This window comes from Triturus cristatus, chromosome 9 (assembly GCF_964204655.1).
Source record: "Triturus cristatus chromosome 9, aTriCri1.1, whole genome shotgun sequence".
Classification (NCBI taxonomy): domain Eukaryota; kingdom Metazoa; phylum Chordata; class Amphibia; order Caudata; family Salamandridae; genus Triturus; species Triturus cristatus.
The window spans coordinates 1,029,078,275-1,029,094,207 of NC_140592.1; the positions used below are offsets into that span (position 1 = coordinate 1,029,078,275).

The 15,933-nt window shown below is 43.4% G+C and overlaps 1 long non-coding RNA gene across 1 annotated transcript; it reads right to left on the reverse strand.

Annotated features, from left to right (window-relative positions):
- Window positions 1–3,631: 3,631 nt before the first annotated feature.
- Window positions 3,632–11,424, reverse strand: LOC146799273 (uncharacterized). The gene is made up of 5 exons (XR_014969253.1): window positions 11,342–11,424; window positions 11,202–11,250; window positions 11,055–11,116; window positions 4,542–4,606; window positions 3,632–4,457 (listed from the first exon to the last, which is right to left on the reverse strand). It is a non-coding gene; the product is annotated as an uncharacterized LOC146799273 (long non-coding RNA).
- Between the last annotated feature and the right edge of the window lie 4,509 nt (window positions 11,425–15,933).

Sequence of the window (15,933 nt, forward strand, 5' to 3'; positions counted from 1 at the left end):
GCCAGGATCGGGCCAGCATAGTGCGTGCTCCACGGAGTTCTCCCGCCGTGTCGCGCAAGAAGATCAGGAGGTCGTCCGCATATAAGGCTATTAGATGGCGGCCCATTGATGTCTCTAAGCTCCGTTAATCCTGGCCACTCCTGGCTCTGCACGCCAACGGTTCCATGGCCATAGCAAACAGGAGGGGGGAAAGGGGGCATCCCTGTCTCGTACCTCTCTCCACTCTCTGCGGAGGTGAAATGACTCTGCCAGTGCGCACCCCGGCTGTAGGGGCTGCGTACAGGAGCTGCACCCATTTTAGGAATCCTTCCCCGAGGCCCTTTCCAGTCAGGACTGCATACAAATACTACCACTCCAGGCTATCAAAAGCCTTCTCTATGTCAACTGCGAGCACTGCTGCTTCCTGCTTGTTGTACCCTCCAGCGTCCATTACCGTTAGGAGGTGCCGAATGTTAGTGGCAGTGTTCCGCCCTCGGATAAATCCCGCCTGATCAGGGCACACAAGTTGAGGCATATGCGGCAGCAAACGGGTCACGAGGATCTTACTCAAGATTTTATAGTCCATGTTCAACATGGACAATGGTCTGGAGGCCGTAAAGTCATGGGGTTCCTTCCCTGGTTTAGGAATGGGGATGATAAGGGCCTTCCTGGTGCTGTCCGGCAGCCGCCCCAGTTCGCGGGCCTTGTGGTACATTGCGGTCAGGTGGGGGGTCACCTCCTCCACATATGCTTTAAAAAATTCGACCTGTAGTCCGTTGATACCTGGTGTTTAATTAAGCGCCATTACCTTAATAGCCACCTGAATCTCCCGTTGAGTGATATCCCCCCCCCAAGAGCTCCGCAATTTCAGGGGTCAGGCGTGTCAGTGGTAGAGCAGTCAGGTAGTCTCCCATATCTGCCAGTTCGCAGGTATACGTTTTGGCATAAAGTGCAGTGTAGTAGCATGCAAAGACCTCTTTGATCTTACCCTGAGTGAAGTGTCTGATCCCCCATTCGTCCTCTATTTCCACTAGGGAAGAGCCCCGGCGCCCCGGATTTGTCAGCCATGCCAGGAGTGAACCGGACTTGTCCCTTTCAGCATGGGTGCGCTCCAGATAGTTTTTGTAGTCGTAGCTCCTGAGCCTCTCTGTTTGCCTTGCCATCTCCTCTTTAGCATCCAGGAGTGCCCGTTGGAGTTCCGGATGTCCCGGCCTCCTGCATTCTACTTCCCGGAGAGCTGACTCTGCCCCCTCTACTTCTCTCATAAGGACCTTCCTGACACCTGTGGCACATGTAATGCACTGGCCTCTCACGACCGCCTTAAAAGCGTCCCATTCTGTGGTGAGGGATGCCGGCGTCCCAGTGTTAAGTCTGAAATAGTCCACTATCTCACCCCTGATCTCCTCCCTAAAGACCTGATCTTCCAATATATCCGGTCGAAGTCGCCATGTGGGAATCGCCGCTGGCAGGTGCGCCCACTTCAGGGACATAATCAGTGGATTATGGTCCAAAATGGTGCATGCTAAATATTCTGCTGACACGACTTGTTGGTGAGCATCCGCCGAGCACAGCAAGGCATCTAGCCGGGCATGCACCTCGTGGACCACTGAAAAATAAGACTAGTCTTTGGTTTGCGGGTGCAGGGTGCGCCATGTGTCTTGCAGGCCCCAGCTCTGCCTCCAGGTGGTGAACGTATGGGAAGCGTGTGCTGCTTGGGAGGTTGGCAGCGGGGGGTGAGACCGTTCCAGAAGTATGTCGTCTACACTGTTGAAGTCGCCCCCCACTATCACAGTGCCTGCAAGATGTTGTGCTAATTAGTGGCTGAGTGCCGGAAAGAATGCTGACTGATCGACATTAGGGGCGTATACACTGATCAAGGTAATGCCTCGGCCCTCCAGCCTCCCCTTGACGGCCACGTAGCGGCCCTCCGGATCGGTTACTGAATGGAGCAATTGGAACAGAACCCCCGCTTGAATCCACACTAATGCCCCTCGTGCATAGGCCGAATAAGTAGTGTAGAAGAGCTGCCCCCTCCACCTTTTGTGTAATGCCTGCCCTTCCTTCTGTGTGAAGTGCATTTCTTGGAGAAGTGCTATCTGGGCTCCTCGCCGTTTAATATATGAGAGGACTTTATGGCGTTTTGACATAGTGTGCATGCCCCTGATATTCCAGGTCATGCATTTGTAGTGTCGGTGGTCAGCCATGATCGAGTAGTACTCTGTTCCGAACCTGTCCTAGGCCGGTCAGCACCCATCGCACCCATCTCTGTGTCAAGCCCCCATAACATCCAACATTTTGCAACCCAGTGTTTCCCCCTATGCCCAGCAACAAACTCGCCCCTGAACTCCCACTCCCCAGGATAAGTTGGAATAAACAACCCCCCATCCAAACCAATTTATAAAGTCTACAAGTGACTGCTTGTAGGGTGGTCAGTCAGTCCCAGAGGGGACGATTATCAATAATTATAATAGAAATATATATTCCATTAATCCAAACAGTTCAATGTTTGATAAAAGTGATTGTCATTAAAAGAATTGTAATATTTTATGGAGAAAAAAAATAACTTACTGGTCTCTAATTCTTTTTTTAACAGTATGCTGGCTATGAGATGCAGCCATAGAACCATCCACAAGGGGACTCTCCACTATAGCTGAAGAGCATAAAGCTCCAGCTAGGAGTGCATTAAAAACATATGCTAAGCTTTCCTTGGGTCATGGATTTAATATCCCAAGAGACTTAATGTTTTTTTATGTTGCTGCGGGGCTGCTGCACTTCCTGTAGCTCTCCAAAACCTAAAAAAAAAACTTGCCAATGCTCTTCCCTATTCCAGGAGCAAAAAGAACAGATGATGGATGGAATGCAGAACAAATCAAACAGTCAACCCCAGTCACCGATCTGTGTTTAATTTGTTATGTTTTTGCTCACTATGCCACCCCAACCATATTCAAATCAGTCTTGAGCCTGCTCCCCGTGGGAACAGTCCAGCCCGAACTGCCAGGCCAGATCCTCTCTGGACCAGAAACCAGCATCCAGGGACCGGTTTGGGGGTTTAACTGCTCATCAGGCAGGCTAGCTTGAATCCAGTGGCACAGTGAGCACGGGACCCACGTCTGGGCATACCCTTCCACACATATTACCTCTTCCAGCTATCAAATCTAACATAAACACTCATAACTTTTGTCCATCCCCTCTCACACACCACATACACTCTTTTCCAAAACACATCACCATCCCCTTTTCCATTCAACTTCCACTCGCCAACAATACTATACATACAGATCCTTCTCAGAAAACCACTACATCATCATCTCCTCTCACTACTCCACAGAAACAAAACATAACACACAGACCAGCGTAACAAAATCTCACGCACACTCTAGTCCATAATACATTCCATCACAAACAAAAAACATACACCCACTCCCACCCTCCTGACTGCACAAATAATACGCATTCTAAACCATCTTAACTGCCAAGCTTTCTATCTTCCCCACACCTAACACAAATACGCCTACACAGCAACTCTCATTCAACCACCTATCATCCATTGCAAAATTCAGAGCCTTACAACATGACCCACATGCTACACCACCACCCCTAACTCATCCACCTTCCAACCTAAACAGATGCAAACAAAATAAACAACATGCTACTCTTCACAACTACGCACCTCCATCTTTATTACACAACACAGCTCATCAACTCACTCTCAACCACCATCTCCACCACCTACACACGCAGACCCATCAGAATGCCTTCTAAGTCTGCTGGACGAGGAATACGATGTAGAACAGCAACACTATTGCTATCTACATAAAGCTAATGCCAGCACTAATGACGCACCTGTTGCAAGTTCCAACAAAATTGCTCTCTCTTCTACAAAACAAAGTTACACCAGCACCAAAACACAATCTCTAAACTGCCTATTAATAAATGCTTAATTCCCAGACACATTTCTAGACGCAGTTTCAAACCCGATAACACTACACTCCAACCTATGCATTTTTGGTGACCCAAACATTTGGTTTGACAAACCCAATATGTCCCATTCAAAAACCATCATCACTGGCCTAGACACACTGAACCTATATCCGATCATCCACAAAGCCACACACATCTCTCGGCACATCCTAGATGTCATTTTTGCAAATCCAGAGCTAGTTACCTTTCAAACAGAACAGATTCCTCATATGCCGAATCCTCCCCGTTCTGTGGTTGGACTCTATCTTAAATAAGATCCAAGTCTAAGTATCTCCACACTGTTTATCTATTTGCTTTTGGGGCTCAAAAGCAACTGACATCGGCGCCCAGGAGTGGAGCATATCTCTGCCCCGCATGTCATTTCTGGAGCAGAACGGTGTCAGTGTGGTGCTGCAAGGCGCCATCTTCCAGGATGCAGAATCTTCGCTGAAAAAGTTTCCAGATCTGTCACCTGTGGAATATTCAAAAGGCGAGGTATCTGCGGCTAGATGGATTCTCTACCAGAAAAGAGTTACCAAAGGTGAATATATTGTTCTTTTCAAATTCATTAATTGTTTTGATTTGTTTTCGTTGGTACCTACCTCGGTTCTTTGAAGGTCCTGCTTTTTGGAAACAAGTCAAGCACAGAAAACCTTCCTTTGTCATCCTGGAGAAAAGAAGAAGAAGAAACCTTGTGATAGATTTATGGAACTGAAAGCATGACCTTCAGAAAAGACAGACTGAATTAAATATTAAGAAACCTTTTCTTTTACATACAATAAGCCTTTATTCACAGATTTTTCCACTTATTCCCGCCTACTGTTGTATTATTCAAACCCATACAATAACATCTTCATAGACACATATACTTTTTAGCAATTGTTCACTTCGTGCAAACGTGTTTCTTCACTTGTTTGTTGATTTTGTTTTCACCTTCAGTTTTGATATTTTTTGCCTTTTTCCCTTGATTTTACAGAGTGACAGCTCTGTCAGAACTTGTAGAACTTTCTTGTGACTTCCCTTCAATTGCCATGTTCCTCCTGCCTTTCACTGTGAGTGTGGATAGCAGTGGCGGATCCTCTACAATGGCAGAGGAGCATCGCCCTACTGCGTGGCTCAGAGCCAGCTAATAAAAAATAAAATGATGTTCTAGCATCTTTTTATCTTTCATTTGCCTTGCTCTGAGCCAGCTTGTGCAGGGAGGGGCGGGGCATGGGGAGGAGGAGTCCTATGTGCACTCCCTAAGTGTGCATTTGTGTTTGGCCTGCCTCAGACCGACCAGAACCCACATGCGCACTTATTTTTCTTCAGCCTGACTGCATTGAATAGCCAGGCTGGAGAAACCCACACAGACTCCCTGGTCTAACAGATAGCATTTATCCAAACCGCCAGGCCAATCCCCGCCCTGCGCTCATATTATGAGAGCAGTGTGGGGATTACACAGGGAGTCCGTGACGCTGCCCCAATACATGCTGGGTTCAGGAAGGATGAGGTGTGACGTAGGAGGTGGTCGGCAGCTCCAGGTAAGTGTTTATATATTTTTTCAAACCCCCCTGCACACATGCGCACCCCCTCTCATGCTCCCTCACGCCCTCTCCACCCGCCCCAACACCTCTTCATTGTGGCAGCCACCATTGGTGGAGAGGATCCTTGTAGTTTCCTAGTAATGCACAAAACAAACCAAAACAAAAGTGCAGCACGGTAGGTTGATATTCTTATCAAACATTTGTATTTTCAATTCTATATTTTCCTCTAAACACCTATATATTTACTCACTCATTCATTTGCATATGATGTTCCTAATATTTTCAGTTTAAATATCGATGTGTCTAAATATTGTTTTGCATTTTCTTATGGCTTTTTTCCATTTATCTACTTGTATACTGTTACACATATTCTTCAACACCTTCATTACTTTACTTTACGATTTTCATTTACTCCTTTTCTATGTTAGTGTTCTAACACTTTGTGGATTTTTATTTATTTGAAAAATTGTTTATCCCTCGTGACACTTTCTTAACTCTGCTTTCCATTTTATATTATTAAGCACTTCAGAACTCTCTGCAGGTCATTCTACAGTGCCTGCAGTCACTTCATCGGATAGTACAGGTGTGCAACAACCTACTACAGTGCCGCCAGGGGCAGCAACTCCACTATGGCGGAGGAGCGTCGCCCCACTGCTGTTAAGCAGTGAGAAACACAAAATGATAATAACTTAGAGTTATTGTCATTTTATGTTTCATGTCCTGCTGCTTTGCGGCGGGTGGGTGGGTGGGTCTGCTCTGCTCACCGAGCAGGGGAGGAGTGGTTTGCCCACTCCTGCCTGTCCAATGACTGTTTGTGCGGCCCTCTCGAGCCGCACAAACCAGTCATGCCACTTTCCACTTCTCCATGATTTTCAGCCTGCATGGGGAACATGCCAACCATGTCACAGTGCTCAGACCAATCACAACACTGCGTTGCAGCGTTGTGATTGGTCAGGGTAGGGAGGGAGCCTGGCTGCCTGCTTTTTGTTCCTGTCCGAGACAGGAGAGCAGGAACAGAGAAGACGCAGGACCTGGCTCGAGGTAAGAACTTTTTTTAATGTAATTCCGAACCCCCCCACATGATCCACCCCGCGACTCCCCCGCTATCCCCCGTTACTCTCCCCGCGACTCTCCCCCATGCCAGCCCCACCACTTGCGAGCCATGCCAGCCGGGACTGAATGCCGCTCACTGCTACTGCAATGATATCCTGCAGGTGAATGTTTTGTCAGAGGAAGAGGAAAAAGAACAGCCTGGTCTTTTAACAGCGTATCTCCCAAGGGATCGACATGAGCCGGATCCTGGCTATAGACTCACTATATTGTACCACCAAACACAAAAAACTAATTTGTGCGGATTGTATAGTGCAGGGATTGTCCTGTGTATTTCAATAGCCAACCATGTTATCAGGAATCTCCACCCTCATCACCGACAAGCAGATGTGCCAGCAGTGACACTGCCTGTTCTCTCAATTCCCGGCTCTGTGCCTGCAGCAGCAGAGAGCACAGGGGACAGGGTGATGGAGTTTTCAACTTTTGGGAACACCTGCCTTTAATGTGCATTGTTGCAGTTTGGGAACACACTTGCAACAACCATTCTTAATTCTTTTTTCCTATTTTCTATTATTATTTGTTCAGGTATTTTTATTTTTCATTTTGATGTCCATATTATTTCTCCTTCTTTTAAACTTTATTACTTTCTTTTATTTTGGCTTGTTTTTTTGCCTTTTTTGTGAAGCCTACACCCATCTGCATCATAAAACTCCATCTGTTCTTTTCATTGTCAACACAGATGCTGCTAAGAGCTTGTTCAGTGCTGTTGTACACATGGATGCACCCGTCTTCCTTCTAATACAATCACATTTATCTATTTTATCCTCTTCCTTCTAATTTTTGTATCTTTTTTCAGCAATTTATCACTACTTCTATCGTGTCTGCCTTTTTATGGGTATTGTGGTATCTTTTTCTCTTACTGTCTCCCTACCTATCTAATCATATGGCAGTCTTTCCTTGTCTCTTTCTATTTGTATCTTTGTCTCTAAGGGCCAGATGTACTAAGCCTTTTTGGGTCACCAATGGCCTAATGTGCACAACCAGGCTGTTTGTGACCGGAAAAAGGATTTTTCGGATGGATTTGCAAATTTGATATTTGGAAGGGGCATGTTTAGGGCATACCTTCCAAATGCTGAATTGGAATGGTATGTGTTTATGTTTTGCGACCGAAGTCCGGTAAAAATACATTAATCCTTTACCACCTCCTCAAAGGAGGTACTAAGCCGTTTTTTCAAGAGTAGGCAGTGGTCCAATGGACCACTGCCTACTCTTATAAAATTAAAATTACACTTTTCATAATTTTGGTTCAAACACATCCTGTTTTCCTTTAAGGAAACCAGGTTGCATTTAAAGACCTCGCAGGCCACCATCCCTGTGATGGCTGTGATTCCTAGTGGGTCACAATTTGCTACCTACCTCATTAATATTCATGAGGTAGTTCCAATTGCGACCCACTACAAATTGGTAATTTCCAACCTGACCCATTAGTACATCGGTCAGATTGCAAATCACCACACTGGTCGCAAATTGCGACCAGTATTTTGCGACTAGTTACACGAACATCTCGCCATTACTTTCTTAATGTGTCTCCGTATTCCACATTTTCCATGTTCATTTCTGTCATTCTTTTTGTTATTCTTTGCTTTGCTCTCACTCTCTCTGTGATTGCCTCTTTCTCTGTTGCTTCTCTAGTTGTTTCTGTTTGTATTGTTCTCTCACTTTTTTTTACACTCTCCCTAGTTCTTACTGTCATTCTTTCTGTTCATTTCTACTGCATTTCCACAGTCTCTACTATTCTTTGTCTCTCTCTGTTGGATCGCATCTGTCTTCAGGTCTTTTCTCAATTTTTCTATCATTCTCTCCATCTCTCATCATCTCTACATCTCGAATTGTTCTGCTATCCCATCCTTAACCATCTCCATTTCCCTCAGTTGATAAGTCACTTCTCCTTCATCTATATCTTTCTACTTCTGTTTCTCTCTGTATTTCTTGATCTCTCAATTTTGAGTTGTCATTTTCATATTTATCGATTGATCTACTCTTCAGTTGTGTTTCTCTTTCTAAATGTCTGTGTGTGGAGAACCCCCCACCCCTTCCACTCACCTGCAGAACGCCCCAGCAAGGGGAAACTTTACAAGCATTTGCAATGCAATAGGTCTCACATTTGTGAGAGTTTAAGCTAATGGCGTTGTATATGACAATGCCTTTTGTTTAACTGTTTGGTCATTAACACAAACAAAAGGCATTGTCATTTACAATGCCAGTAGCTCAAATTGTACTAAATGTAAGACCTATTTCATTTCAAAGAATAGGCCTCCATTGTCCCGGGCTGCTTGGAAAGTGAAAGCACGCATGGCGCGCCGAACGTTGCAAGAAAACACGTCATGCCTGCAGTAGCTTGTGAGCTATTGCTAATGCTGGGGTTGAGGCCTGCTTGTGACAGCACACCTTCATCACGGCATTCCTTATTGGAGTGTGCCCAGTTGGCGCTTGTATCCCATCTGCCTTATATGGTTGCAGGACCATATAAGGCACACACTGTGTGATCCTTACATATGGAGTATATGCCCCGATCACTGCATTTCCTAGTGCATGTAGCCTGCATATGCAGAATGTAAGCAGCCTAATTTGAACAGTTTGCACTATGCAAATGATTAGTTCCTGACGCGCACGAACCCCATATCTTGGTTTTCAAGCACAAAAGCAGTCACAAAGCATTCGTCCATTCCTGTGCAAAATGCAATGAGAGGTGGGAAGCTTTGCCTCCTATTTTCCCTTGTGATTTTCAAAGGATGGCAGAACGTGCTGTAGTTTGGAATTGTAATTAGGAATTGCTAAGCACTTCTGAGTGTTGCCATGGAATGTATGTCTTTTTCTCCAGCTCCAGTGCAGCTCCTCGCCTCTTGGTCCTGCACTGCTCAAAGATCAGGGAGCAGCCATGCACTCAGCTGCAAGTTGGCAGAACAAATGAGGCAGGCCAAAGAGACACAAACCTTTTATGACCTTCGGACTCTCCATTTTTGCCCTCCCCCTCAGGATGAAAAAAAACTTCTCTGCAACAGCACCACCCTTTACTGCATTTGATCCAACTTCAAAGAGACTCGTTGTAGTTCTTTCATAGTCTCATCATTTCCGAACTGAAGCATTTTTACTATTATAAACAACAAAGCCATAGTTGTTGCTTATTTGACATATTCAGCTGGCAACCATTGACAAAGGCAATAGTCCTGGCTTGTTGTAGGTTTAATGTTACTTGCTGTATTATGTGTAAGGAATGTAAGAAGAAGCAAAATACCAGTTGGATGGCACACTATGCTAAGCACAGGTCTTTAGCTTAGGTGCTTTTAGGTCAAGCTCTTAATTACATATGCCTTCCCGCTATTGCAGCGTTTTCATCGAAGGCATCTGAGGACATGGCCTGGCGGACATATGGAGCTAAGGTACACAGTTCCAAATTAGACGATCCCGATTGGTGCAAGCCATAAGAGGTAAAAAAAAATAATCAAACATGTAAAATGAGGCCTTACAAATTTCGAAAATAACTAAGGAAAAAATCGCTTAAACTGTGTTTTACAACAGAAAGAATTAACCACCCTCTACAACCATGAAACCCACATGCATGCACCTGAATCATAAGGGACGTCTTCACAGGGGATGCTTTGAGGTGGGGCGTCTCAAGAACACGGGCAAGGCCTTACATCTTGGTCTTCGGTTAGGCGCTGAGAATGTCTGCCTGAGCTAGGCCGCCATTGGCGCTTGGTTTTGATCTCAGCTGACCCCTTTATGAAAGAGTGAGGCGGTGGGGCAACGAAAGTTTGTAAAAAAAGAGGGATGGAGTGTTCCACGCCTACATGGCGCACAGCTAAATAACTCGTAGAGTTTTCTGAATAACATATACAATTTAATTGCACAATTTTCAAATGAACATAATAATCAAGTTCTCTGACATGTGACATGAAACATAATCATGTGAAAGCATTCATTTTAGTCAGATTAATGCAACACTGTGATTGTCACTTAAAACATGAGAACCAAGTTTACATAAACAAAAATGCATCTATATTTCCATGTTCAATCCCAATGCATTTCGGGTTTATTAACCCTTCTTCAGGGGTTCAGAATTCAATTCATATGCAATTCTGAAGACAGTTCGACGCAATATGCACTACAATAAAAAATGAAAGAATACACAATGTCAGCAGTTAGACTGCTAGGATTTGCACTCAAATAAACACATTGATCTTGTGAATGTCAACTAAACGTGATGCGGTGCTCTAAAAAGCGTAAGCCCACTCTTTGAAAAGTGTCTTCAATTGAAAATAAGTGTGAACACCAGTGTCGAGTGAAAGGTATTTAAATTAAATCAACAAAGTCAGAGTGAAAAACAAGGAAAGCCAAAGAATATCCTGTGATGAATAGCGTGATGTGAAGGTAAAAAGAAAGAAAAGGGCAGAAACGTGAGGAATGTAAATCAAGTCGCAATAGTGCGTAATGAGGAAAACTGTATGAAAAAAACTGTATGAAACTGGTTAAACTCACTGGCAAGTTTTCATCTCAATCATTCTGAGTAACGGTATCCTAACGATATACGTCCCTCATACCTGTAAAAAATATGTGAAAAATGTGTCGGCACCCCCGAAAAATATGTGTGATGGAAAGACAAAGTATTACAAGTAGAGTTCTTACCCCGAAATGTTCCTAAATGTTCTGAGGAAATTTCAGACGTTAAAAGTACCTGTGACGATAAGAATGCAAACATATTAGGTCCGGAACAAACCGAACCAAAGCGAGAACGCTGCAGGAGCCTGTCAGAACGCCCAGCTTACCGGTAGTAGGAATTGAATATGCGTCAAGCGTGAAATGTCATCGAGCGTGCGTGATAGGTCACGTCAACACATAGAGTCGTGAGACGAAGCCGTATTTATCTAAAAAAACGCGAAGCCTTGAACCAACTTTATTGAAAAACTTCATGTTTTGCCGCTAAGGCATTTAATGAAACCGTATAAGTAACCAGGAGAGTAAACACGTGAAAGGAAAAGATTCGCTGATGTGTAAAAAGCCTCAACGTCCTCAGATAGCATGAAGTATGATACTTAACTGATGAAGGAAGAAGAAAGGATGAAAATGAAAATAATAAAGAATAAGACTTTTTATGAGGGTTACAGAAAAGTTTGCTGCTTTTAGCGAGGATGTGTGTTGTGAAAGAAAAGCAAGAATTTTATGTTCAGAGTTCAAAGAATGAAATCTAAACGAATGAAATATACAAATAAAATGACAATAAAAATTAATAAGCGAGTGCAAATCCTTTACAATTTGAAGAGCGAGTGTGTGCCCACTATATGGAGCTCTTAGTAATTATAAAAAAACTTATCATAGAAAACATTGGAATTCGATATGATCATTAAGCCCCTCCGGGCTCAAGGTACCCAATTTTTTTATCCAAATGGTTTCTTTTCGGGCTAAAGTGTTATGCAGATCAACACAAGATGTAGTACAGATTTTTTCTAGGATAGTGAACCGTAATTGGGGTATGGTATGTGCTGTGTTTGTCCAATGTGTGGCTAAACATGATTTGGGATTCTTGTTACGAATGGTACTCTTGTGTTCTATTATTCTTGTTTTGATCTTCCTGGAGGTTCTGCCAACATGGACTAGTCCACACGGACACTGTATCGCATATATAACACATTCTGTGTTACAATCTGTGGAGTGTCTCAAAAAGATTTTTTCTCCAGTGTGAGGGTGATAGAAGACGTTTCCCAAAATTACATTGCCGCATTGGCCACAGTTAAAACATTTCTGCATGCCTTTATACCTTTGTTTTGTAGGTAAATTTTTTGATTTGAGAATTTCTCTTATGTTTTTAGACCTGGTGTGTGCGGATAGTGGGGGCCTTTGTATAGATCAGTAAAATCAGTTTCTGATGCTATGATCTCCCAATGTTTGTTAATGGTTTTCTTGATATGAGATGCTTGTGTAGAGTATTTTAAAACAAATACTTCTCGTTCTTTTGTTGCTTTCTGTGCTGGAAGTAATAAATCTTCTCGTTTCTTGCCAGATACTTTGTTGACCGCTTCAATTAATGTTTCTTCCGGGTATCCACGTTCTTTGTATCGTGTTTTCTGTTCCTCGATGAGTTGCAAACATTCTTGGTTATCTGAAGTGATCCTTTTGATTCGGATGAATTGTGACGCTGGTAGGTGTTTTTTAAGAGAGAAAGGATGTCCACTCGAAAAATGCAATACATTGTTCACATCAGTTGGTTTCCTGTAGACAGAGGTTTGTATCCCATCCGGAGTCATCCGAATTTCAATATCCAAAAAGTGTATTTTTTGCTGTTGGATCTCGTGGGTGAACTGTATTCTTGGATTGCAATGGTTTAACGTTTGAATGCAAGTTTCCAGGTCTTGTCGTGGGCCTTTCCAAAGAACCAAGATGTCATCAATGTATCGTAAAAACACAACCGCGTGTTGGTGCCATATTGGATTTTGAAGAATATGATGATGTTCAAAGTGTGCCATGAAGGTATTGGCATAAGCTGGTGCCCCGGAAAATCCCATGGATGTTCCTGTTTTTTGAAGATAATATTCTTCTTGCCAATGAAAGTAACTATGGTATAGAGAGAAGTGTAAGAGCTCTAGTAGGAACACGCTCAAATCACGTTCAATAGAAGAATTCGGAAGTCGCCATTCTACTGCTTCCAATCCCTCATTATGAGGTATCGAAGTATATAATGCTACCACATCTATGGTGCACAATAGTATATCTTGGGTCATGAGATGTTGTGATGCTTTCAATTTTAGAAGACAATCCGTAGTATCCTTTACATAAGTCACCCAGGACTGTACCAGTGGTTGTAAATGGTAGTCCAAAAATTGTCCGATCGGTTCATGTATAGATCCACATCCTGTCACGATGGGACGAAAAGGTGGATTTTTGAGATTCTTGTGTATTTTAGGGAGGATATAAATATGCGGGGTTTGTGGTGTAGATACTGATAGAAATCTTCTAGTGTTTTCAGAGATCAGACCATTGTCAAAAGCTTTCTGTAGTAAAGAGCTTAATATTTCTTTGAAAGCTTTAATGGGATTTTCTTGTAAGTGAATGTAGGTATTCTCGTCCTTGACGTGTGAATCCACACTCTGTTTGTAAAACGCCGAGTCCAAAATGACCAGGGCGCCCCCTTTATCTGCGGGTTGACAAATTATCTCAACGTCTTGTTGTAATGCGTTGAGTGTTCTTAATTCTTTGTGTGAAAGATTGGTGTACTGTGATTTTTTGTATTTGACCCGAGTCAAGTCCTTCTTCACGAGTAGTTCAAAATTGTCCAAGGTTTTATGAGAGATTGGTGCCATAAATCTGCTTTTGGGTCGGAAGTGTTCTAATGGTGTTGCAGATGTTTCAGTCCTGTTTTGCGAGAAGAACCACTTCAGCCTAAGTTTACGCATAAACTTAAAAAAGGATATTTCTGTCTCCAAAGAATTAGATGTATATGTGGGAACGAACGATGTACCCTTATTCAATACTCTCAATTGCTCAGAATTCAGAGCTTTATTAGAAATGTTCACGACAAGAGAATTCATTTTTTCAGGTTTCTCTGGGGTCTCCCCGTCTCGATGATTCTTTTTGTTAGTTTGTCCCCTACGGGTGCGGTGTCTGGAAGTGTAGTGTTTTTGTCGGGAGGTAGATTGGAGGATTGACCCTCGGCTAAAAAAGACGGTTTGATTCCAGAAGTAGAAGCTGTGACCTCACTGTGTGCTGCTGTGGATTCTGCTTGATTTTTGGCTGGTGGTCGTCGAGCTGATATGTCTTGATCATCTGCTACACTTTCCTCAGATGAAGTATTCCCAGGTTTATGAAAGAACCGTTTCAGAGCATAGGTTTCCGCCCACGTATAAACTTCGCCCAGTTTATAATCTATGGTGTCCCTTCGAAATTTACGAATTTTCCTTTCATGTACTTCTCTGGCATAGGCATCAAGACGACCATTAATGTCTTCAAGAACCTTCTTCCAATCCTCTTGTTCCAACTGTGTCTGTATTTCTTCTTTGAGTCTGTTGATGTCATCTGTGAGTTCCGTAAGAATGACTGAAATTTCTTCAACAATTAGAAGAATTAAATCCAAGGAGCACTTGTTCAATATGGCATACCATTTAGACATGAACTCTTTTAACTTTATGATATTCAATCAGAGTGGTAGCATGAAGACGTTGGTTAATCTCCTTCTTCAAAGTGTATTCTAGTTGTTTCAGTAATTGAGTTGTAGTGCTTGCAGAGGAACTGAATGTGCGTGCTTCTTGTATTAAAGAGTAAATTGATTCTGCCTCGTCTGTAGAGTATGCTTTTGTATCCGCTTGATTGGTGGTAATGTCGGCTATATCTTTAAAGGACATGATTACTCAGTGGGTGCTGGTTCAAAAATGAGCAATGTGTATGAAAAATGTCAGTTGGGAGTGAACCTGCACACCAATTGTGAAGTTTTACTAATGTATTTACTACAAAATTAAATAATCTTACACTGCTGTGAGCATGCTGTCATGTGCTAGGGTTTCAGCCCTGACCCTATCTGTAAGAATATTAAAAAAAAGAGGGATGGATTGCCTGAGCTAGGCCGCCATTGGCGCTTGGTTTTGATCTCAGCTGACCCCTTTATGAAAAAGTGAGGCGGTGGGGCAACAAAAGTTTGTTCCATGTTTTAAGCATCCATGTCATCATATTTTACTGCCATTTCAAAGAACAGAAACGTGAAAATCTCTTGCATAATATATTTCATACACAGAGGGGCATATTCTCAAGAACGTTTGTTAACCATCGCAAATGTAGCATATCGCAGTCTATCGCGAGAAAATAACACTGTCTTAACGTCCAATTCCCAACCCGGCGGCACCATGCGATAGTATCAAGATAACGCGCCAAATGACCGTGTAAAAATCAATCGCGACAAACAAAAAATGCGAAACACAAATGCCCAAAAAGTTGCGATGCCCCAAAGCGTGATACCAAAATCAGAGAAAACCAGCAACAGGCCTGCAATTCCCACGCGTCATGTGGGAAAATGCACTATAAAAGCCACACACAAAAAAACACCAAAACCAATTCAAACTGCGTAGGAACATGGATGCACCCGGACCGAGTGCAGAGGACAAGCCGAACCCCACAAGCCCCACGGAGGACCAGCATGGAACCTCGCATTTGGGGAAGGGCAAGGAGAAGAGGAAGAGAAAGACGGGGTTCAGTCTGCAGGAAGACCGGATCATCGTCATAGAGGTGATAGAACACTATCAACAACTGTTCGTCACCTCCACTGCGTCACTGGCAACCCAAACGAAAATATGGCAGTCCATCGTCACCAACGTCAATGCAGACGGAGTGTCGAGGATGTCAATGGAGGAGGTGAAGAGGCGCTGGCATGACGTGC